At 50.4% G+C, this 24,435-nt stretch overlaps 1 protein-coding gene across 1 annotated transcript in view; it reads left to right on the top strand.

Moving 5' to 3' along the window:
• Positions 1-24,435, top strand: part of LOC101115005 (dehydrogenase/reductase SDR family member on chromosome X) — a 138,383-nt gene that overhangs the window by 41,366 nt on the left and 72,582 nt on the right. The window lies entirely within an intron of this gene.

Here is a 24,435-nt window from a genome sequence, read left to right as displayed (position 1 = left end):
TCTGGTTTGCTCTGGGTCCGGGTTCCCGGTGGGGCTGATGGAAGCAGCTCTGGGGAGGGGGCCATGTCTCTGCTCTGGAGTGTTTCCCTGAGGGCCTCTGGTCCTCCTTGGCCGGTGCAAGGCAGCACCAGGCATGGTACCCATGAGGGAGAGTGTTGCTGGTGAGATCGGGCCTCGTTTTCATTCCTTATCCATCCCCAGGGTCCTCCAAGACCTGTGCCCACTCAGGAATCTTTGGACGTGCCTACCGGAAGGTGCATCCATCTCCTTCCGCTTCTTTTTCTTCTTTAATAATGTTATTTATCCATGTTTTTTGGCCGTGCTGGGTCTTCACTGCTGCTCCGGCTTTTTCTCTGCTTGCGCCGGGTGCGGGCTCCTCTCTCGTTGCCGAGTTCCGGCTTCTGCTGCGCTGCCGTCTCTTGTTTTGGAGCACAGTCTCTAGAAGCTGTGGTTCACAGGCTTAGTTGTCTCCCACGGCATGTGGGATTGTCCTGGATGAGGGATTGAACCTCTGTCCCCTGCATTTGAAAAGACCCTGATGCTGGGAGAGCTTGAAGGCAGGAGGAGAAGAGGGCGACAGAGGATGAGATGGTTGGGTGGTATCACCGACTCGATGGACATGAGTGTCCGCAAGCTCCAGGAGTTGGTGATGGACAGGGAGGCCTGGCGTGCTGCAGGCCACGGGGTCGCAGAGAGTCGGACTTAACTGAGTGGCTGAACAACAACAGCTTACCAGAAAAAAGAAAAAAAAAAACCCATGCCACCCCAGAATACCAATAAGCCCCCAACATGACGTAAACAAGCAGCAGAACGCCACTAAGAATGTTCAAAGGATCCGAATGGAAGTAGATTTCAAACGTGAAACGGAACGTTGGTCAGTTGTGTCCGACTCTTTGTGACCCCCCTGCTCTGTATGGAATTCTCCAGGCCAGGATACTGCAGTGGGTAGCCTTTCCCTTCGCCAGGGGATCTTCCCAACCCAGGGATTGAACCCAGGTCTCCTGCATTGCAGGAGGATTCTTTACCAACTGAGGCCCCAGGGAAGCCCAAGAACACTGTAGTGGGTAGCCTATCCCTCCTCCAGGGGATCTTCCTGACCCAGGGATCGAACCAGGGTTTCTTGCCTTGCAGGAGGATTCTTTACCAACTGAGCTATGAAGGAAGCCTAAATGGATATTGGTCTTCAGTAATTCCATGCTAATAAAACCTCTCTCATTTGGACCAAATCGTCATGCTAATTTACCAAAAAAAAAAAAACAAAAACAAAAAAACCACGCCACCCCTACAATACCAATGAAAAAACCCAACTCCGCAAAACAAACAGGGAAATGGCTTAACAATGTTCAAATGAACCCAAGTGGAAATGGATACTGGTGTTGAGTAATTACATGCTGAGCAAAGCTCTCTTATTTGGAGCAAACAGTCGTGCTAATTTACCAAGGGAAAAAAAGAAGAAAAGAGCCACCGCTAAAATACCAATAAAATCCGTAGCACTAGAAAGCAGACAGCGACATGGTTTGCGAGTATTCAGAGGGACTGAAATGGAAATAGGTGAGTGACATAGTCTTCAAAGGAAACCCAGGAAGGTCAGCGTTGCTTCTGCACATTTACCTGGTGACTCACACAAGCCACGGTGGAATTCCCTGGTCGTGAATCCCAGTAAACGTGGTTTCTGTGCTTTGTTTTGTTTTTTCAATATTTATTGTTTGTCCCTGCGGATCTTAGTTGGGCCCACGGAATCTTGGACCCTCGCTGAAGTGTGCGGGAGCTTTCCTTGCAGCGTGTGGGATTCTAGTTCCCTGACCAGGGATGGAACCCGGGCCCCCAGCTTGGGGAACTCGGACTGTTAGCTGCTGGACCACCAGGGAAGTCCGCTGTCCTTTGTTTTTAAAAGGAAGAAGGCGTCCCTTGCTTTGCATCACTGTTTTACACGCCTCACCCTCAAGAGGGTCTTCCTGATCAATCTCACACCTTTCCTCATATTCTTTTTTAAAAATGTTTTAGAGCTAAAGCGTACCATGTTAGCGTCAGCGATACAACCCAGTGACTCAGTGATACGTGTACGTGGATTTCTTTTCAGGTTCTTGCCCCATGTTGGTTTCTGAGAGAATATTGAGTAGAATCCCCTGTGCTATGTAATAGGTCCTTGCCGTTCATCTGTTCTCTGTATGGTGATGTGTGGGCTTTCTAGGTGGTGCTCATGATAACCCGCCTGCCATGCAGGAGACCCGGGTTCGATCCCTGGGTTGGGAAGATCCCCTGGAGGAGGGAAAGGGCAGCCCCACTCCAGTGTTCTGGCCTTGGAGAACGCCATGGACGGAGGAGCCCGGTGGGCCGCAGCCCATGGGGTTGCAAAGAGTCGGACGCGACTTCGTGACTCAACAAAATTGACAGTAGAGAAGCCCAAGGACAGCTTCTGAAAGGCAGGAGGAGGGGTCCAAAGGGACTGAACGCACGTGCCCAGATGATGGTCTCCAGGAACCTGGTTCTGAGCGCACCGCCTCTGGTTCTGCCCTGCTGCGTGTTCCACATGGAGCGATTCTTCTAGGCGATGCTTCGCCCGCTGGGTGGAGCTGGCCGGCCGGAAGGGGTCTGGCAAGGATGCCACATGCTTAGAGGCAGGCGTTGCCACACCTCCGTCTTGGAGCTCCAGGTGGAGTGGTCTCTCAGCCTGGGCAATGGGCCGCCCACCTGTGCGTGTCCTGAACCGCCGTCCTCGCCTGCAACCCGCCTTCTTGGACTCGCCGGCTTAGACTCGGGAGTGGATTCAGCTCTCCCCTTGTCCCAGCCTCACGTTGGCATCAGTCCTCCGCCCCGTGCCTGCGGATAAGCCGGGGCGTGGACGGGGCGGGCAGGGTGTCGGGTTTCAGGGCTTGGCGCATCGCTGCCTTGACCATCTGCCTGATCCTCGTCCCAGGCATGGGCTCCTGCCTGGCGGACGCCTGCCCCGAGGTGTCCTCAGGGGGTTCTCATTTCGAGTGCTTGATTGACGTGCCTTTAAAGGCACCCACGTTGGAGGCCTTCTGAAGGAGTCCACATGGCAACCTGGCATGGCAAGCCGTGTCTAAATGATGCCCGTCATGGGTTTTCTCGGGTGGACTTGTCCTTGGAAACCCTCCCTACCGAATGACGTCTCCCATTCGGAGCAAATTCCACGACCACCTGCTCATAAAATGGAACTCGAGATTATGTTAAGATTCCTTGATGGCTTGCTTGTTCAGTCGCTAATCCTGTCCAGCTCTTCGCAACCCCATGGACTGCAGCACACCAGGCTTCCCTGTCCATCACCATCTCCCAGAGCTTGCTCAAGTTGATGTGCATCGAGTCGGTGATGCCATCCAACCATCTCATCCTCTGTCGCCCCCTTCTCCTCCCACCTTCAGTCTTTCCCAGCATCAGGGTCTTTTCCAGTAGGTCAGCTCTTCACATCAGGTGGCCAAAGGATTGGAGTTTCAGCTTCAGCACCAGTCCTTCTAATGAATATCCAGGACTGATCTCCTTTAGGATGGACTGGTTTGATCTCCTGGCAGTCCAAGGGACTCTTCAAGAGTCTTCTCCAGGACCATAGTTCACAATCATCAATTCTTCGGCACTCAGCAAATTCTGGGTGTGGGCGGGAGGCTGATGCATTTGAATGGATCCTAAGTCCCAGAGAAGGAAATGGCAACTTGCTCTAGTATTCTTACCTGGAGAATCCCATGGCCAGAGGAGACTGGCGGGCTACAGTCCATGGGGTTGCCAAGAGCTGAGCAACTAATTGCTAAATTCAGAGAGACGCCATTATCGGTTACATGGTGGTGATGGTGGATCCCTTCAAAAAATATCCATTGATGAGACAGTAAATGAAACATGGGTCCATGCGTACAAAGGAATCAGCCGTAACGAGGAAGGGAATTCTGACACCTGCTTCTATGTGGGTGAAGCTCGAGGTCATGCCGATGAGTGAAATAAGCCGGTCGAGAGGACAGGTTCTGCAGGATTTACACGTCTAGGACGTCCCGAGAGGTGCGTGGGAGCTCTAGTGGTAAAAGAGACAGGGGCTTGATGCCTGGGTGGGGAAGATCCCCTGGAGGAGGGCATGGCAACCCACTCCAGTATTCTTGCCTGGAGAATCACAGAGGAGCCTGGAGGGCTACAGTCCATGGGGTTACAAAGAGTCGGTCATGACTTGGGGTAGCGAAGACTTGGATATGACCGAGCATGCACATACTGGATGCAAGAGTCAGACTGATAGAGATAGAAACAGGAGGCTGGGTTCCAGGGACTGCCGGAGGGCGTGGGGAGTCTGTGTCTCACAGTGACAGAGTCCCACTTGGGAATGATGGAAAATTCTGCAACTGGATATCTGTGTGTGTGTGCTTCAATATTTATTTGGCTGTGCTGGGTCTTAATTGAGGCACTGAGGATCTTCACTTGCAGAATGTGGGACCTAGTTTCCTGACCAGGGGTGGAACCCAGGTCCCCTGCCTTGGGAGGTCAGAGGCTTAGCCCCTGGACCACAAGGGAAGTCCCCGACCTTTGTTTTCCAAAGGAGGTGGGTGTCCCTTGCTTTGTGTCCTCATTGAACACTTTTCAACATCAAGAGGGTCTTCCTGGGCAGTTTCACACCTTTCCTCATTCTTTTTTCGTTTAAATTTTAAAATTAAAGTATATCTTGATAGTTTGAGGTACACAGCACAGTGATTCATTAGACATATACATATTATTTCTTTTCAGATCCTTTTAGAGAACACTGAGTATATTTTCCGTGTGCTATACCGTAGGTCATCGTTGTTTATTTCATACACAGTAGTGTGGCGAATTCCAGGGGTGATGCAGTTGGTAAAGAACTCGCCTGACAATGCAGGAGACGCGGGTTCCACCCCTGGGTCAGGGAGATCCTCTGGGGCAGGAAATGGCAAACTCATTCCAGTATTCTTGCCCGGAGAATCCCCATGGACAGAGGAGCCTGGCGGGCTACATTCCGTGGGGTCATAAAGAGTCGGACACGACTGAGCAACTTCAGCTTCACTTTCACCTAACTTACAATCTTTACGTTTTTCTTGGATTTAATTTAATTTCTGTAACCACACAGCCTTTAACAGTATGAGGTATCGAGTTTTAGGAATGCCCATTCTTTTTTCCAGATGATTACCAAAAGAAAAAAAAAAAAAAGAAAGAAAATCCGAATAAGAAACACAAGTGGTTGCCTAATCTAAGAGTGTATGGACAACGAAGGCTTCAGCTGCTCAGTCCTGTCTCACTGTTTTTGACCCCATGGACTGAGGATGGTGGTGCTAATGGTGCTGATGAGAGGGCGACAGTGATGGGGATGATGAGGATGATGGGGATGATGGGATGATGGGATGATGGGGATGGGGACGATGGGGAGGGGGATGCTCTGATGATGGAGGGGCTGAGGATGGTGGTGCTGATGGTGCGGATGAGAGGGCAACATGATGGGGATGTTGGAGATGATGGGATGATGGGATGATGGGGAGGGGGATGCTCTGATGATGGTGGGGCTGAGGATGGTGGTGCTGATGGTGCTGAGAGGGTGACAGTGATGGGGATGATGGGATGATGGGGATGGTGGTGCTGAGGATGGTGGAGCTGAGGATGGTGGAGCTGATGGTGCTGATGAGAGGGCAACGTGATGGGGATGATGGGGATGATGGGGATGATGGGATGATGGGATGATGGATGATGGGTTGATGGGGATGCTGTGATGATGGAGGTGCTGATGGTGCTGATGAGAGGGCAACGAGATGGGGATGATGGGGACGGGGATGATGGGGTGATGGGGATGTGGATGGGGACGTGGATCGGGATGCGCTGGTGACGGTGGAGCTCAGGATGATGTTGGTGATGACAGAATGTCAGTGATGACGATGGTGGTGCTGTTGCTGCTGCTGGTGGCTGTGGTGATAATGGTAATGATGACATGGTGATGCTGATAGAAACGATCATTACGGCTCTCCTGTCCACCGCAGTTATGATCACGTAAAATCGCATAATTCTGGAGGTGATGCCGAGAGACAGTAATGGGCTCCCCGGGGATGCCGGGCTAGCTGCTGATCCTATCTGATTTGTGTGTCTCCTCCACACTTTGCTTTTTCCGCTGCGTTACGGGAGAGACTCATTAATTCTGTGGATTCACTGTGTCCTGTGATGGTGACACGCTTAATATAATTGTCAGAAGCAGTGTCACCAGGAGCTAATGGGAGCTGTCTGGTCTGTTTGACCTTGCACACAGTACTTCCTAAATTTTCGAGTCTTCTCTCCTGAGCTGAAATTTTGCAACTTTTGTTCAACTGCGAGAACTAGCTTTTCCTCTGATACCCCTAGAAATGAATTAATTCATGTCTGTCTTCTGTTTGTGGAAACCTTTGTCCCTGGGTGAGGAGCTTGCTGCTGAGAAATTTGATCTCCTCTCACCTTCATGGCATTTCAGCCTTGCTTTTGCAGAAAGCATTTATCAGCCATATTTCTAATCAACTGTGGTAGTTGGATATGCTTTCTGTTGATTAAATACACCTTTCAGGACAATATAAAAGAAGAAACTCCTCCGCGACTTCTCAATTTTCTTATTTTACAGCTGCGGTTGTAACCTTACCCCCCGTACTTCTTAAGGCTGGAATCTGCAGGATATAAAAAGCTTCTCTTGAAAGCCCTTTCTCGATGAAATCAATTGTACCCCAGATAACTTTTTCATGTGGACACATGGTTCCTGAGACAGGACATTTCCTCCCAGGAAATGTAAGGCACCAGGAAAGCTCAGGAGGACCCGTGGACGACCACTTCCTACATCCCCTGGGCCGCGTTTCGCCTTTGAAGGCGACGCTGCTGTGGCCATACAGAAACCTGGTTTTGTAGTCAACATGGAGAACCAGCAAGGACCTGCTGCACAGCACAGGGAGCTCTGCTCAGTCCTCTGTAATAACCTTATGGTTCCCAGGGGGAGGGATGGGGGAAGGGATAGTCAGGGAGTCTGGGATGGATATGGACACACTGCTGGATTTAACATGGAGAACCAGCAAGGACCTGCTGGACAGCACAGGGAACTCTGCTCAGTGTCACGCGGCAGCCTGGCTGGGAGGGGAGTTTGGGGGAGAAGGGATACACGTGTATGGACAGCTGAGTCCCCCTGCTGTCCACCTGAAACCATCACAAGATTGTTCAGTTGCTGAGTCGTGTCCGACTTTTTGCAACCCCGCGGACTGCAGCACGCCAGGCCTCCTGGCCCAGGCTATACTCCAGTACAAAGTAAAACGTTGAAAATGAAAAGAAGACTGGCTCGTTCACGGCGCTGGGCAGGTGCCATCTGCCTGCCACCAACTCCAGGTTCACCGCAGTCAGACGCTTAACCGAGTTGTGCACCCCTCAGGCGGGAACTTGACAGGGGTCCTGTCACCCTGCACGTCTGGCCTGCCTCCCTGCGGCCGAGGGGACCTGCAGACCTGGGGTTTGTCTCGGGTACCGCAGAGATGCTCTGTGACTCCCCCCCACACCCGCAGAACGGGTGGTGCCGTGGAGGGAAACACTGATGCGGGTTCTGCTTTCACCTATTACTCCCCAGATCCTTCACATCCATTCTTTGCCTGCTCTTGCTGTGGCTTTTATTTATTTTATTTAAAACACGTATTTATGGGAGGATAATTGCTTTACAATACTGTCACGGTTTCTGCCATACAGCAACATGAATCAGCTATTCAGTTCAGCCGGTCAATCGTGTCCGACTCTTTGCGACCCCATGGACTGCAGCACGCCAGGCCTCCCTGTCCATCACCAACTCCCGGAACTTACTCAAACTCATGTTCATCGAGTCAGCGATGCCATCCAACCATCTCATCCCTGTCGTCCCCTTCTCCTCCCGCCCCTAATCTTTCCCAGCATCAGGGTCTTTTCCCATGAGTCAGCTCTCGGCATCAGGTGGCCAAAGGATTGCCCCTTCCCAAAGTCCGTATGAAATTCCGTATGCCGTTGATTCTGGGCGCTGATATAAACACCGCCTGTGTCTCTCACCGGGTACCCGGGGCAGCACGGCTCCCCTGCCTCCGCCAGTGACGGAGAACTGTTTTTTCAGATTTACAGATGATTCTTTCCCTCCTTTCCCCTCCTTCTGCCTCGGGCATTGAGCTCACATATTCTGATGATATTTTTGTAAAATAACAGACTTAATTTTCATTACGGTTGAAGACATTTTTGTTTTAGAATGTGATCAGGGCGAAAATTGAAAATTCAATTCAATGAAAGTGTGTCTGTGTCTGTGTATCGTGAGTCTCTGTGTGTGTATGGATCTATATATTTCTCTTTTTACTTGTATCTCTCTATAGATAATAATATCTATTCAGGGAAAATAGGTAGCTATTAAGTATAAATAGGTATTTAAATTGTATCTATACATGGTACAAGTAGATATCTATTTGTGAATAGATGCAGTCATTATTCTGTTTATATTTTTATGCTAACATGTTTTTGAACATGTAATTTTATATTACACTATAGTGATTCACTTGTAGCTCAGCTGATAAAGAATCCACCTGCGATGCAGGAGACTTGGGTTTGATTCCTGGGTCGGGAAGATCCCCCGGAGAAGGGACAGGCTACCCACTCCAGTATTCTTGGGCTTCCCTGGTGGCTCAGCTGGTAAAGAATCCGCCTGCGATGCAGGAGACTTGAGTTTGATCCCTGGGTTGGGAAGATCCCCTGGAGAAGGGACAGGCTACCCACTCCAGTATTCTATCCTGGAGAAACCCATGAACTGTATAGTCCATGGGGTCCCAAAGAGTCAGACACGACTGAGCGACTTTCCTTTTCACTTTCATGGCTGATTTACAATGCTGTGTTATTTCTCAGGTATATAGCAGAGTGATTCTGTGACTCCGTTATACTGAATCTATGAATCTGACCGTATATATCCATTCTTTTTCAGATTCTTTTCCCTTTTAGGGTATTACAGAATGTTTGTTTTCCAGTGTGAATTCTATTACAGAATATTGTGTAGAGGTCCCTGTGCTATATAACTGGTCTCTGTTGATTATCTGTTTTATAGATTGTAGTTTCTGTATTTTAACCCAACCTCCTAATTTATCCCTTCCCACTTTCCCCTCTGGTGGCCTTAAGTTTGTTTTCTAAGTCCATGATTATGCTTCTTTATTTTTGTAAATAAGTTCATTTCTGTAATATTTTAACAACTGACATTTAAGTAATGTTATATGCCATTTGTATTTCTCTGACTTCCTTCACTCAGTATGAGAATATCCGGGTCCATCTGTGTTGCGGCAATTGGCACTAGGCGGTTCTTTTTGATGGCTGCGTAATATTCCCTTGTACATAGGTACCATGCCTGCCTTATCCATTCATCCGTGGGTGGACACTTAGGTTGCTTTATTTTGAGTTCCTGAGGTTGTTAGCTTTGCCAGGTTTGTACAGAGAAGCTGGAGAAAGAGAGCGGTGCTTTGGATGAGCTTTCTTAAACAGACAGGGAGGCTGAGGTGGTTAAGACAGGGACTGACTGGTTGATTATGGTTATGTAGCTGCTCAGTCATGTCTGACGGTCTTTCAACCCCAGGGACTGTAGCCCGCCAGGCTCCTCTGTCCATGGGATTCTCCAGGCCAGAATACTGGAGTGGGTTGCCATTTCCTCCTTGCATTCCCTGTATTGGCAGGTGTGTTCTTCACCACCGACCCCTGGGAAAGCTGAGGGGTGAGTCCCCTTTCCTGCAGCCCGTCGTGGTGCCCGGGTGATCGGTGCTTTGGAAAGCTGGGTTTTCACCCGTTTTTCCCTGGACACAGAAATCCGCCTACATACATCCCACGTCCTGCCAGCTGCCCAGCCTCTGTGTATCTTGATGATTTTCCGAAACAAGAACGGTTCATCCATGCAAATTCCCCTCTAGCATCTCACTTACCCCAGTAGATTATAGCCGCCTCTGCACGAAACCTGGAAAGGTGATTTCAGGATGAGCGTGCTGGGAGGTCTGATCACTCATGCCTGCCAGAGTTGTGTGTGGTTTCGCTGCGAGATCCTCATTCTGGTCGGTTTCATCTGTATTTTATTGTATCTCATCTTATTTCTTTTCTTTAAAGGAAGGCTAGCTGGTTTACAACGTTCTGTTGGTTTTGGGCGTACGGCAAAGGGACTCAGTTATATGTACGCTAGACCCTTTCTCAGATTCTTTTCCATTGTAGGTTATTTCAGGATGTTGAATATACTTCCTCGTGCTATGCAGGAGGACCTTGTTGGTTATCTGTTCCATATACTTGTTGTGGTTCACTTGCTTAGTCGTATCTGACTCTTTGCAACCGTATGGACTGCAGCTGCCAGGCTTCCCTGTCCGTCACCAACTCCCAGAGCTTGCTCAAACTCATGTCCTTCGAGTCAATGATGCCATCCAACCATGTCATCCTCTGTCGCCCCCTTCTCCTCCCACCTTCAGTCTTTCCCAGCATCAGGGTCTTTTCCAGTGAGTCAGCTCTTCCCATCAGGTGGCCAAAGGATTGGAGCTTCAACATCAGTCCTTCTAATGAACACCCAGGACTGATTTCCTTTAGGATGGACTGGTTGGATCTCCTTGCAGTCCAAGGGACTCTCAAGAGTCTTCTCCAGCACCACAGTTCAAAGGCATCAGTTGTTCAGTGCTCAGCCTTCTTGATAGTCCATGAGTACTGGAAAAACCATAGCTTTAACTATATGGACCTTTGTTGGGAAATTGATGTCTCTGCTTGTTAATACGCCGTCTCTGTTTGTCATAGCTTTCCTTCCAAGGAGCAAGCGTTCTTTAATTTCGTGGCTGCAGTCACCATGTGCAGTGAGTTTGGAGCCCAAGAAAATAAAGTCTGACACTGATTGCATTGTTTCCCCATCTATTTGCTGCACAGGCATGGGACCGGATGCCACCGTGTTAGTTTTTTGAATGATGGATTTTAAACCAGCTTTTGCAGTGTCCTCTTTCACCTTCATCAGGAGGCTCTTTGGTTCCTCTGCTTTCTGTCATTAGGGTCTTATCTGCTGCTGCTGCTGCTGAGTCGCTTCAGTCATGTCCGACTCTGTGCGGCCCCATAGACGGCAGCCCACCAGGCTTCCCCGTCCCTGGGACTCTCCAGGCAAGAACGCTGGAGTGGGGTGCCATTTATCTAGAAAGGCAGTAAATCCCTTCATGGTGACATCAGCTACTCGGTTACTAGCAGGTAACCTATTGTAAAGTCAGTGCCTGATGGCTTGAATGCCTCCTTCACCAAAATGTTATATCCTGACCTTGCCAACCACCCCCGCCCCCCCTTTCTGGAGCAGTCTCTCAGAGCTATCTGAGGTGCTGTCTCCTGGGCTACAGTCTTTGTTTTATCGCCAAATAAAAGGGAACTCACAACCCTCACATTGTGCTTTTTTTAAAATTTAGTCGAGATAATAATACTCGAGACAACGCCTCTGACTAGTGTCACGTGCTTGAGTCATCCCCAAACCATCTCCGTTAAGCCTGGTCCGTGGGAAAATTCTCCTCCACGAAACCAGGAAGGTTGGGGGCCGCTGGATTCGAAGGGACGTCCACCGGTGATTTCAAAACCAAGAGGAAAGACAGACTTTCCAGGCGTGGGTTCCAGCCTGTCTTGCCTGGGTGGGATTACGCTGTGCTTTCTCAGTTAATTGCCCTCCTAATGGGTCTAATTGCTTTTATTCTGCAACATTCCTCCAGATTCCTATCGCTTTGCAACGCCGGTTTCTCTGAAGTCGATTTAAGGAAGTGCCTGGAGCTGGTAGGGCTTCCCAAGTGGTTCTGCGGTGAAGAATCCGCCGGCCAGTGCGAGAGAGGCGGGAGACGCAGGTTCGATCCCTAGGTCAGGAAGATGCCCCCCCACCCCGGAGGAGGGCATGACGACCCACTCCGGTATTCTTGCCTGGAGCATCCCATGGGCAGAGGAGCCTGGCGGGTTACAGTCCACGGGGTGGCAGAGTTTCGGATACGAGTTAGCGACGGTGCACACACGCGGGGTGGAGGTGGCTGACATCGTTCGTATTCAGCCCAAGAGGGCTTTTCTCTCTTGCAAGATTCTGCTTTGTATTTTTCTGCTCACTGATGGGGGTGGTATCAGAGGATGCTTTTCTGCTCACCGATGGTGGTATCAGAGGATGCCTTTGACAGCCGAATGGGGAAGGTCCAAGCTTGTTCTAAGGAACAGCAGAGGCCAGCAGACTGCCCTCCCCGCCCCGCCCCCCAGCTCCAGCTCCTGCGTTGCTCACTTTATGCTTGGAAATAAATTCCTCCTCCAGGAAAGTATTCTCCGAGGTGCAGCTTGACATTGTCCTGTATCATCCCGTTGGTCTCTTTATGATGGTCTTGCAAGGAGGTCGGCACCGTTCCAAGGTCATTCCAGCAGGCTCAGATTTTTTTTTGTTTCCTTTGTAAATGTTTGATGCTTTCAAACTGTGTTGCTGGGGAAGACTCTTGAGGGTCCCTTGGACTGCAAGGAGATCCAGCCAGTCCATCCTAAAGGAAATCAGTCCTGAATGTTCATTAGAAGGACTGATGCTGAAGCTGAAACTCCAATACTTTGGCCACGTGATGGGAAGAGCTGATTCATTGGAAAAGACCCTGATGCTGGGAAAGATTGAAGGTGGGAGGAGAAGGGGGCGACAGAGGATGAGATGGTTGGATGGCATCACCGACTCAATGGATGTGAGTTTGAGTAAGTGCTGGAAGGTAGTGAAGGACAGGGAAGCCTGGCGTGCTGCAGTCCATGGGGTAGAAAAGAGTCAGTTTATGTGATACAGTTAAGACTTATAAGATACAGTTAAAGGATTTCAACTAGTTGTGATCCTATGTTGATGGGATTGAATTGATGACATGGCAGCTCGCCTCAACTAGTGAGAACAGTTCCAGTGACTAGAAATTCCGTAAGAGCTCTGCTGGCTAAGTGAATAATGAGTGCAAAAATCTGAAACATGTCTGAATAATTGCTTACAATTCTTGAAATAAGCTCTGCCTTGTTACTGAAATTTCTCCCATTTCTAATTCTGCCAAAAAAGAAAATTAACATCAGCAACTTCCATTTATCAAGTCTTTACAAGGCGTCAGGTACTGTTCTAATAGTCTTCCGTGCATTCGTCTATCTTTTTAAATTATTGCTTTTATATTGGAGTAGCATTGATTAACAGTGTGGTGACGTGACTCAGTTCTACATATACATGGACCTGTTCTTTTTCAATTCTTTGCCCGTTTTGCTCATTACAGAGGATTGAGCAGAGTTCCCTGTGCTGTCCAGCAGGTCCTTGCTGGTTCTCCATGTTAAATACAGCCGTGTGTCCATGTCCATCCCAGACTCCCTGACTATCCCTTCCAAGCCTCATCCCTCCCCGGTGGTGACCATCAGGTTATTACAGAGGATTGAGCAGAGTTCCCTGTGCTGTCCAGCAGGTCCTCGCTGGTTCTTCATGTTAAATACAGCAGTGTGTCCATGTCCATCCCAGACTCCCTGACTGTCCCTTCCCCCATCCTTCCCCTTGGTGACCATAAGGTTATTACACAGGATTGGGCAGAGTTCGCTGGGCTGTCCAGCAGGCCCTTGCTGGTTCTCCATAGTGTTTTTTTTTTGGTCTGGCTGCAAGGCATGTGGGATCTTAGTTCCCCAACCAAGAGTCGAGCCCCATCACGTGCACTCGGAACGTGGAGTCGTAACCAGCAGGCGACCCGGGCAGGCCCTGGCGATGCGCTTCACATACAGTATTAGTGGTGTTCATATTGCTTTTTTTGGCAGCATCTTAAAACAATGATACGTATAACTTTGTGTACAAAACAGAAACACACTCAGACATGGAAAACAACCCTATGGTTAGCAAGGGGACAAGGGGCGGGGAGGGTATGTTGAAAGCTGGAGGTTGACGTATGAGAGATTTTTATTTACTATTAACCTGTAGTTGATTTAACAATGTACAGCAAAGTGGTCCATTTATCCGTTTATATAGACATATTCTTTTCCATTATAGGTTGTTCAAGTGAAAGGGTCCGTCGTGTCCAGCTCTTTGCAACCCCGTGGACTAGAGCCCGCCAAGCTCCTCTGTCCCTGGGATTCCCAGGCAAGGGTACTGGAGAGGGTTGCCATGCCCTCCTCCCGGGGATCTCCCCGACTCAGGGAGCGAGCCTGCGTCTGCTGCATTGCAGGCAGATTCTTTGTCGACTGGGCCAGCAGGGAAGAACCCGGGTGGGCATTAGAGAGCGCTCCTCGGCAGGTGCAGGGCGCAAGCCTTTCTCCGGGAACGCCATGTTCGTTGTCAACACAGCATCTTGTCTAGGTGGCAGACACCAGCCTCACAGGTGGCGCTGGGCTGGCGTGCTTCCTTCTGACACTTCCCTGTACTGCCTTGGTTCATGTAGAGAGCAGAGAAACACACACGCACACACACACACACATGCACACACACACTGACAATCCCCTTTAGGGCCTTGGTTCATGTTAAGACCACACACACAGACACACACACACACGCACACTGACAATTCCCTTTTGTGCTTTCGTTATTGTCAAGACCGCACACACACACAGACACACTGACAATCCCCTTTAGGGCCTTGGTTCATGTTAAGAGCAGAGAAACACACGCACACACACACTGACAATTCCCTTTAGGGCCTTGGTTCATGTAAAGACCACACACACAGACACACACACACACGCACACTGACAATTCCCTTTGGTGCTTTCATTATTGTCAACACCACACACACACACAGACACACTGACAATCCCCTTTTGTCCTTTAGTTAATGTCAAGAGCAGACACGCAAACACACAGACACACACACTCTACAACTTATAAAGCCTCCAAGTGGTTAATGTCAAGAGGACTCACACGTACACATACTATATTCTTCCTTCTGACAATTCCCTTTTGTGCTTTGGTTAATGTCAAGGGCAGACACACACACACCCAACAACTTATAAAACCTCCAGTTGATTAATATCAAGAGCAGACACACACACACACACACACACACACACAGAGCTCCATTCTTCCTTCTGACAATTCCCTATTGTGCTTTGGTTGATGTCAAGAGCAGACACACACACACACAGATGCACACACTCTACAGCTTATAAAGCCTCCAACTGGTTAATGTCAACAGCACATGCGCCCACACACACACACATACACACACTGCAGCTCACTACACCTCCAATCCACACTGCCTTCAGCCCTGCAGCTCCATAGAACCTCAGCGTTAGCATGAGTCACCCAGTTCCGTCTTTCCACCTGGTTTACAGGCACCTGTGTAGAAGGAGCCAGGACTCTTTTTTTTTTTCCTACAAGGAAAAAATGAGATCCTGGGAAAATTGCCCTTTTTATTTGTGTTTTGGTGAAAACACTGTAACAACAATCGCAGCCCTGGGCAACTTAGTAAAAGAAAAAAATAAAACTCTAGTGAGGCCAGTTCTATGTGCGGGGAACCCTGTGGGCTCTTTGAAAAGCCAGGGAGCCCTGTGATTCCTGGACCAAGATGAAATAACAAACGGAAAATCAAACAAACAGACAAAGACTGCACAATAGCTGAGGCCAGTCCCTGCGGGGGTGGGAGGGGGGCACGGAAAAGAAAGCAGGGACGTGCCTGGGGTTTTCCAGACGAATAGAAATAGATGGAGAGAAGCAGGATGCGATTGTGGGAAATGGCAGGCTCTCTGCGGGAGAAATAGCTTTCTTTCTTTTTTTTTTTTTTCCTTCCCTCATGCAGTCTCTCAAACTGGAAGCACAGAAATGCATTTTAGAAATATAACGTGCCCAGACCACACCGGCTTCCCTGGTGACTCAGACAGTAAGCAGTCCGCTTGCAGTGTGGGAGACCCGGGTTCGATCCCTGGGTCGGGAAGACCCCCTGCAGGAGAGCATGGCAACCCACTCCAGTATTCTGGCCTGGAGAATCCCATGGACAGAGGAGCCTGGCAGGCTGCAGTCCAGGGAGTTGCCAACAGTCAAACATGACTGACACTTTCATTTTAATAACCTATGATGGAAAAGAATTCTGGAAAAGAGTCTATATATATATATAAATAAATAAATATGTATGTATAAATGAACCTCTTTGCTGGATGCCTGAAGCTAGCAACCCTGGTAAATCAACTATAGGTTGATAGAAAAAAAAACTCTCTCGTATGTCAACCTCAGACTTCCACTGTGTTCCCCACCGCCTGCTAGCCCCTCTCCTCTTTGGGAACCGTGCTGACGGTGGTAACAATCAGAGGACATTGGAAAGCACCTGTTGAAATAGAAGGAAGGATGGCTCTCGTCTTAGGGACCGCAGGGCACCGCCGTGCAGCAGAAGCTTTGCAAGGGTGGTGTTGGCGTTGGAATGTGAGAGCCGCCCACGTCTCCCCTTGCGAGCAGCTGGTTTCCAGATGGGTTGTTCTGCCTTCTGATGCCAAATCAACTGTCCAGCGGCCTGGGGGCGGCGGGGGTGCAGGGGGCAGACAGGACAGGAGCTTAACAAACGGCCAGCCAGTCCAGACAGCAGGCATTCTGTCGGGCTAGGTCCGTGTGTGTGCACACGCTCCAGTTCAGCCTTTGGGAGCCTGAGACCAGGGAGTGAAGGGTCCGCGTGTGTGTGGCCTTGTTCTCCAAAACCGAGAGGCGTCCCTGGTGGCTCAGATACTAAAGAATCTGCCTGCAATGCAGGAGACAGACCCAGGTTCCATCCCTGTGGTTGGAAAGATCCCCTAGAGGAGGGCATGGCAACCCACTCCCGTATCCTTGCCTGGAGAATCCCAGGGACAGAGGAGCCTGGCGGGCTGTGGTCCACGGGGTCTCAAAGAGATGGACATGACTCAGCAACTAAGGGCCAGCACTCTGAATCTTGACTGAGGGATGCAGGGAGTCAGTGATGGCGGGATAGAGGTTCTTTGAAGCACAGTGGTTTCTGGAACACACAGAGGGATGGGGGTATTTGCCTTTAGTTTTCCAGGAGCATAGAGTGTTATGTATTGGGTGTGCGCGTCACCAACGTTCCTGGCTGGAAAATGTGACCCTTCCAATTGGTGTTAGGACCTTTGTCGGGGGTGGTCATGGTGATTAGGGTTAGATGAGTCACTGAAGGTGGGGTCCCTAGAACTGACGGCGAGCTCTTCCCTAGAATGGGACTGGTGAAGGACAGGGAGGCCTGGCGTGCTGCGGTCCACGGGGTCGCAGAGAGTCGGACACGACTGAGCTCCTGAACAACAGCAAATGCTCTTGCGAATTTACACACAGACCTTGATTTATTGCTGCTTTTTTAAAAAAGTAAATTGAAGTTTTCTAAAAATGAACTTTTTGTTAAAATGGTTTAATAAAAACTGAAAGTGGAAATCTTTATAAAAGTGCAATGAAACCATAGTAAAATGAAATTCTTCTAAAGGGCAGGTCATCTCCTCATTTCTTTTCTTTTCTTTTTTGTTCTTTCTTTGCCTCTTCTGTATAATCTTTTGGCTCAAACCCACCACCCTCTGCTTGCAGTTCTCACGGAGGCAAGGTTCACCCTCAGAAAGGATTCATGTTTCTGGTTCTAAAGAAGTTTAACCACCGTCTCTTCAGCTGGAACGCTGGAGGATTTAGGAACGGCTGACTCAGATTCTGATAAACTCGTTGGAAAGTGATATGGTCCCCACTCAGGAGGTTGGTGGAGTCTCTCGAAGGGGATGGTGGGTCATGCCTAAACAGAAGGCAGTTGGACGCGGTGCAGAGCAGAACGCTTCCATGGGGTTTTAGTTTACAGAGAGGCAAGTTATTCTTTTTTTGGGGGGGGCGGAAATATCTTTTATGGACGTAGAGTTGATGTACAGTGCTGTCTTAATTTCGGCAGTACACCAATGTGATTCAGTTATATAGATTGATATTCTTTTTATATTCCTTTCCGTAATGGTGTATCACAGGATAGTAAATAGAGTTCCCCGTGCAAACTAAGGGGACCTGTTTATCCATCCTATATATACTAGTTTCATATTCATTTAATGAATAACTAAAAAAAGGAAGATGGAGCAAAATCTCCTAACACTGATTGCCTCAGAGTCCCAGCCCTACACTTGCCCCACTCGGCAGCCAGCCGTCGGCTCTCTGTGTCCGAGTCAGTTTCTGTTCCCATGGAGTCATGCATTCGGGCCATGTTTTAGCTTCCACATATAAGCGATATATCTGTCTGTCTCGGTCTGACTTCTCACATTACCCTTCGAGATTGCAGGCAGACCTTGGTAATAATGGTACGAGTTCGGTTTCCAGACCTCGGCAGTGAAGGAGATATCTCAAGAAATTGTTGTTGATGAGTCGCTCGGTCGTGTCCGACTCTTCGCGACCCCGTGGACTGTAGCACGCCAGGCCTCCGCGTCCTTGACTATGAATGGAATCACACAAACGTTTCGGCTTCCCAGGGCCTGTGAGAGTTATGTTTGCAGTAGACTGCGGTCTATTAAGTGTATGATGAAGCCTCCCTGGTGGGTCAGTGGTGAAGAATCTGCAGTGCAGGAGACCTGGGTTTGACCCCTGGGTCAGGAAGATCCCCTGGAGGAGGGCGTGGCCACCTGCTCCAGTGTTCTTCCCTGGAGAATCCCATGGACAGAGGAGCCTGGTGGGCTGCAGTCCACGGGGTCGCAGAGGGGCGGACGTGATGGAAGCAACTTAGCATGCAGGCGTGCAAGTGTATCACGCCATCACATCACAACAGCCAACAGTCACTCATTCATTCAGAATATTTTGTTGCTGAAAAGTGGCTCACCATCTTTGAGCCTTCATCGGGCCACAGTCATGACATCAAGGGTCACAGACACCGTCACAAATAGACTCATAAAGAGAAAGTTTCAGATATCTCGAGCATGACCAAAACAGGACCCAGAGACAGGAAGCGAGCAAATGCTGTTGAAACCACAGTCCGGAGAGACATCTTGATCGATGCAGAGTTGCCCCCAAGCCTTCAGGTTTTTCTAAAAAAAGAAATCACAGCATTTTCGAAGCCCTGTAAAACGCATTCTGCCTGCAAATAAATGCCCGTCAAGCATTTGATCCGCACAAATTAGCCTGTTCATTTTGTAGCAGCGATTTGAATTTCAATGTGCCTTTAAAATAATTCTATTATAAAATACTTCATGCATACAAAAGACGGGGTCGCCAGGAGTTGGAGGCGGCTGAAGCAACTGAGCGCACACACATAGGAAAGATACAGAGACGCGTATAAAGCAAGGCTGGGTACCTGACATGCAGATTTATCAAATATCCACATTTTGCCAAATACATTTCAGATTTGTGTGTGTGTGTGAGAGAGAAATGAAACATTTCAGAAACCATTCTGCTACTGTATGTATCTCTCTTGGTGATTCTATTATTACACGGAAAAAAAAACCCAACAAACCACCCTGCTAGGAAATCAACCCTGAATGTTCACTGGAAGGATTGATGCTTAAGCTGGAACTCCAATCCTTTGGCCACCTGATGCGAAGAAGTGACTCATTGGAAAAGACCCTGATGCTGGGAAAGACTGAAGCCGGGAGGAGAAGGGGATGACAGAGGATGAGATGGTTGGATGGCATCACCGACTCAATGGACGTGAGTTTGAGCAAGCTCCGGGAGATAGTGAAGGACAGGGAGGCCTGGTGGGCTGCAGTCCATGGGGTCGCAAAGAGTCGGACACGACTGAGCGACTGCACGACAGAGTACCATAGGTCGATAAGGAAATTTCAAATGTAGTTTTGCATGCCTTAAGAGCTTTTCATCTCCCATTCACTGAGAGCCTAGAAGAGAAAGATGTCCCCTTCCCGTTCTTCCTTTCAATTTCCCCTCTGGTGCTTCCATTTAAAACTCATTTTCTAAGGAGGGGGCATCTCTCCGCTGAAGGAAGCTGTGCTGTGCAAACTGGGCTCCCGGTGTCAGCGGTTTCCGGGTGTCTCTAGGGCGAGTCCTGTCATCCCCTCCTGGGTCACCTTGATGCAGAGTTCGGGCACAGCCTGGGAGTCTTTGAAAGCGGCCCCATTCTGACAAGCAGCAGGGTCACGAGCCTCTTCAGCAGACCTCCAACCTCAGCTCTTCTGGGTACTGTTTAACTCGGAGTTCCTCTGTACTTGGCCACGTGGTACAAAAGATAAGTCAGGTTCTCTCGTTTGCGCAGACGGTAAAGAATCTGCCTGCAATGCAGGAGTGTGAGTGAGTGAGTGCTCAGACTTGTCCGACGCTTTGCGACCCCTTGGACTGTAGCCCTCCAGGCTCCTCTAACCATGGGATCCTCCAGGCAACAACGCTGGAGTGGGTAGCTATTTGGAGCCTCTGCCAAACTCTGGGTGATGGTGATGGACAGGGAAGCCTGGCGTGCTGCAGTCCGTGGGGCCGCAAGGATTCAGATGCGACTGAGTGACTGGGTAACCACAACAAGCGATGGGGCAAAAAATCAGACGTGAAAATGACGCAAGATGTTGGCAAAGACCCGTGGGCTAGCGGGATGAAACTCCACATTCCCCTCTTCTGTTGAGACTAATTATAATCTCCCCGTGGCACGTAGAAATACAGTTTGAGGGCATTCTCGTAACTGCGTTTTATTTATTTTTTGGTATCTTAATGTTTTCATGTATGTGTGTGTTTATGCGGCCGTGCTGGGTCTTGGAAGCGGCGTGCGAGCGCTTTCGTCGTGGCCCGTGACGGCTTCGCTTACTGGCGGCCGCGCTGGGCGCTCACGGCCGCCGCGAGCCCTCTGTCGTCGAGGCGAGGTGCTCTCGCTAGCGGGGCCCGGCTTCTCTGCGCGGAGGCTTGTCGAGCTGCAGAGCGCGGGCTGGCGGGCTCAGTAGTTTGTGCCTCACCCCTTCAGTTGCTCCTTGCCACATTTGATCTGCCTGGACCGTGGGTGGAGACCCTGTGTCTCCTGCCTTTCAAGGAGGGATTCTTACCCACTGGACCCCCAGGGAAGCCCCCCGCGTGGACTCTTCATTGCAGCCTGTGGGGTATAGTTCCCTGACCAGGCATCGAACCCAGGGCCCCCTGCTTTGGGGACCCCCAGGAAAGCCCCTTCCCCGTGTTTAGGAATTCATGCTTTTCTAGTCTAAGGTTGGTGACGGCAGGCATGTGAGCTGTCCTGGAGATTCCAAGGGGGTAGTCAGCTGGTCTGCGATGCTGAGGGCGGCAGTAGGTGAAGAGACAGATGCTGGGAGACGGGAGGGCTGTCACGGGACCCCCAGCCTTCCTCTCAGGCTTGGCTGTTGGGGCAACCAGGGTCCACCTACTTCCCAGCTTGGACCTGACCCTCGCAATGGTCCCAGGAGCTCAAGATCCCTTAAATCTCTCTGGGTTCAGGATCACGCCTGCTGGGATCTGTCTGTTTGCACCCACTCTGCGGTATCTTAGGTCTGTCCTGAGAGCTTGGTGGCCCTCGGGATTCTCTGAAGGTTGCCTGTCTCAGGCGTGTTATGGGGACCAGCTCTCAGGCTGAAGGAAGGACATGTCCGTGGAGCGTGACCCTGCGTGGTCTCGGGTGGGGTCCATGTGCTTCTGTCTGCGATGCTGTTTGTGTGGACAGGTGATTCATTCTGCGTACTTCCCTGTACCAGTCAATCCAAGATGGGCAGAACCATGAAATTCTACTGAGGGCTTCCCAGGTGGCGCTAGTGGTAAAAATTCACCTGCCAATTCAGGAGACGCGGGTTCAATCCCTTCATCAGGAAGGTCCCCTGGAGGAGGGCATGGCAACCCACTCCGGGATTCTTGCCTGGGGAATCCCCATGGACGGAGGAGCCTGGGGGGCTACAGTCCACAGGGTTGCAGAGAGTCGGACATGCATGAGCGACTGAGCACCTTGATGCCTCTAGTTGCCTCCCTGCAGTTTGCCATCATGCACAGACCCCCTGGTGGTTTAGGGGGTGGGGAGGATACTGCCAAAGATAATCCGCAGTTGTCTAGGAAAGCTATCCAAACAGCCCTCCATTCTCCAGCAACACATCTCTGTGAGCTTGCATTTTCTTCGATAGAAACGCCATATGGCCACAGATGGAATGCAGACATTGATAGGAGGATTGGGCTGTCTTCCTCGTAAGCCAGACTTTGGCAAAAATGTTAAGACATTTGCAGAAATGTGATGTGCATTAGTTACTCGGTCGTCATGTCCGGCTCTGTGCAACCCGTGAACTGCAGCCCCGACAGGCTCCTCTGTCCACGGGATTCTCCAGGCGAGAATACTGGAATGGGTTGCCATGCCCTTCAACAGGGGATCTTCCCCACCCAGGGATCGAACCCACGTCTCCTGCTTTGCAGGCAGACTCTTTGCCATCTGAGCCCCCAGGGGAGCCCCCAGTGCTTTTTGAAAGTGCATCAGTTCATAAAGGCCACATGGTAGCCTTGAGTGAGTTTGAAAATAGGCAGAGCTTGGCCAGGAGACCTTGGGCATCTCCCGTAGACGCATCGCCTTGTTTGAAGTGCTCCCAGCTAGTCAGAGGCGCTGGAGTGGCTGTCTGCTCTCCAGCTTTGGCTCACTCAGCCCACCTCTGGGGTCCTTGTCTGCTCGAGCTCTTGCAGACCACGCTCTGGACTTGTATGCAGTGGGGGAAAACGTGGCCTGACTCTTGAGAGTCAAGTCTGAGAGTCCCCCCCATCCTGAAACGTCCCTGATGAGGGCTTGGGTCCAGAAAACCCATCGGGTGTCCTGTGGGATTTGGAGAGGGCACACTTGGAAACGCATGTGGCGAAGCAGTCCAGGGGCCCAAGGAAAGATGCGGGGTCCTCGGATTCTGAGTCCCCAAGGGCTCAGCTGATGGAGAGTGATGGTGCGTCTCAATAAGATGCCAGAGCAGGCTGATGGAGACTTCGCAGTATCATCACCTGCCGCTCAGTCATTGCAGCACTCCCAGGGCGTCCCGGGCGTATCTCAGGATGTTGCTGACGCTCGTGGAATTTGCGGAATTGCAATCCGTCATGGTGCTCCGGAGGGTTGACAAGGTCACTTGGGTGGCCGACAGATGCAGGCTGCCCCTCCCTTTCAGACAAGAGCAGAGTAAGAAACAGATTCAGCTGATCTTGCTAGCAAGATTGCTCTCATTTTTATTTTTAAAACAGCAAGGAGACTTATTGTTTGAGATCAGTCCTTTGCCCACCTGATGCGGAGAGCTGACTCATTGGAAAAGACCCTGATGCTGGGAAAGATTGAGGGCGGGAGGAGAAGGGGATGACGGAGGATGAGATGGCTGGAGGGCATCACTGACTCAGTGGGCATTTTTGTCGTTCAGTTGTGTCTGACCCTTTGTGGCCCCCATGGACTGTAGCCTGCCAGGCTCCTCTGTCCATAGGGATTGTCCAGATGAGGATACTGGAGTGGGTTGACATTCCCTCCTCCAGAAGATCTTCCCAACCCAGGGATCGAACCCAGGTCTCCTGCGGTCTCCTGCATTGGAGGTGGACCCTTTACCACCTGAGCCACCGGGAAAGCCCCAGTGGGCATGAGTCTGCGTCAAATCCGAGAGACTCTGAAGGACAGGGAAGCCCGGCGTGCTGCAGTCCATGGGGTCGCGTGCAAAGAGTCGGACGCAACTTGGAGAGTGAAGAACAGCTAAAAATCCTGGGTGGTGGGTGAGCTGTGTGCCTTTGCAGCTTGAGGTGCCCACCGAAAACCCCTTTGCCCATACTTACACAGGGCACATGAGTTATAATGGGAGGTGTTTCTAAGGAAGCAAACATAATTCTCTGGTGTGCATGGCTGGCCCAGCTGAGATCCTGATTGCTTGAGACAGAGGGTTTCTCAACCTTGGTGCTATTGACAGGTCTGGAGGGTGGAGATCAAAATGGGAATCGGGGAAGTGTGTTCAGCAAGTGGAAGGCATGGGGGAAGGAAGACGGATGAAGAAGGCAGGCTCTGGTTCTGGGCCACTGATAGGAACTGAGAAGTGGCTGTTCACACAACACGGGATGGCTTCCCGGGTGGTGCAGTGGTAATGAATGTCCGCCTGCGATATGGGAGACGTGGGCTCCATCCCTGGGTGGGGGAAGGTCCCCTGGAGGAGGAGATTGCAGGAGACCTGGGTTTGATCCCTGGGTTGGGAAGATCTTCTGGAGGAGGGAATGTCAACCCACTCCAGTATCCTCATCTGGACAATCCCCATGGACAGAGGAGCCTGGGGGGCTACAGTCCACGGGGTTGCAGAGAGTCGCACACGACTGACACGCTAGTGTGCGGAAAACACGTACAAGGAGAGTGGAAAGGAAGGCTGGATGTCAAACATGAGAGCGATGGCTGTGGTTAGGGGGCCAAGTGGCTTGGGGTTTAGTGTTGGAAGGAAGAAGCACCGATGGAAGTCAGGAAGGAAGGGATGGAGGGTCTCCCCAGGCGCCGGCATTGGTGAAGTTCTGAGAAGCTCGGACTGGGTTACCTCAGCCGGCTAAACTTGAATTCGAAGCTAAATATTGACATAGACTCGCTGACCTCTTGGCAGGGTTGTGAGGTGACCTTGAACCTGAGAACCTCATGGACTTCTCTCACGCCC

This window comes from Ovis aries, chromosome Y, assembly GCF_016772045.2.
Source record: "Ovis aries strain OAR_USU_Benz2616 breed Rambouillet chromosome Y, ARS-UI_Ramb_v3.0, whole genome shotgun sequence".
NCBI classification, from domain to species: Eukaryota; Metazoa; Chordata; class Mammalia; order Artiodactyla; family Bovidae; genus Ovis; species Ovis aries.
This window is presented reverse-complemented; position numbering and strand designations above follow the sequence as displayed.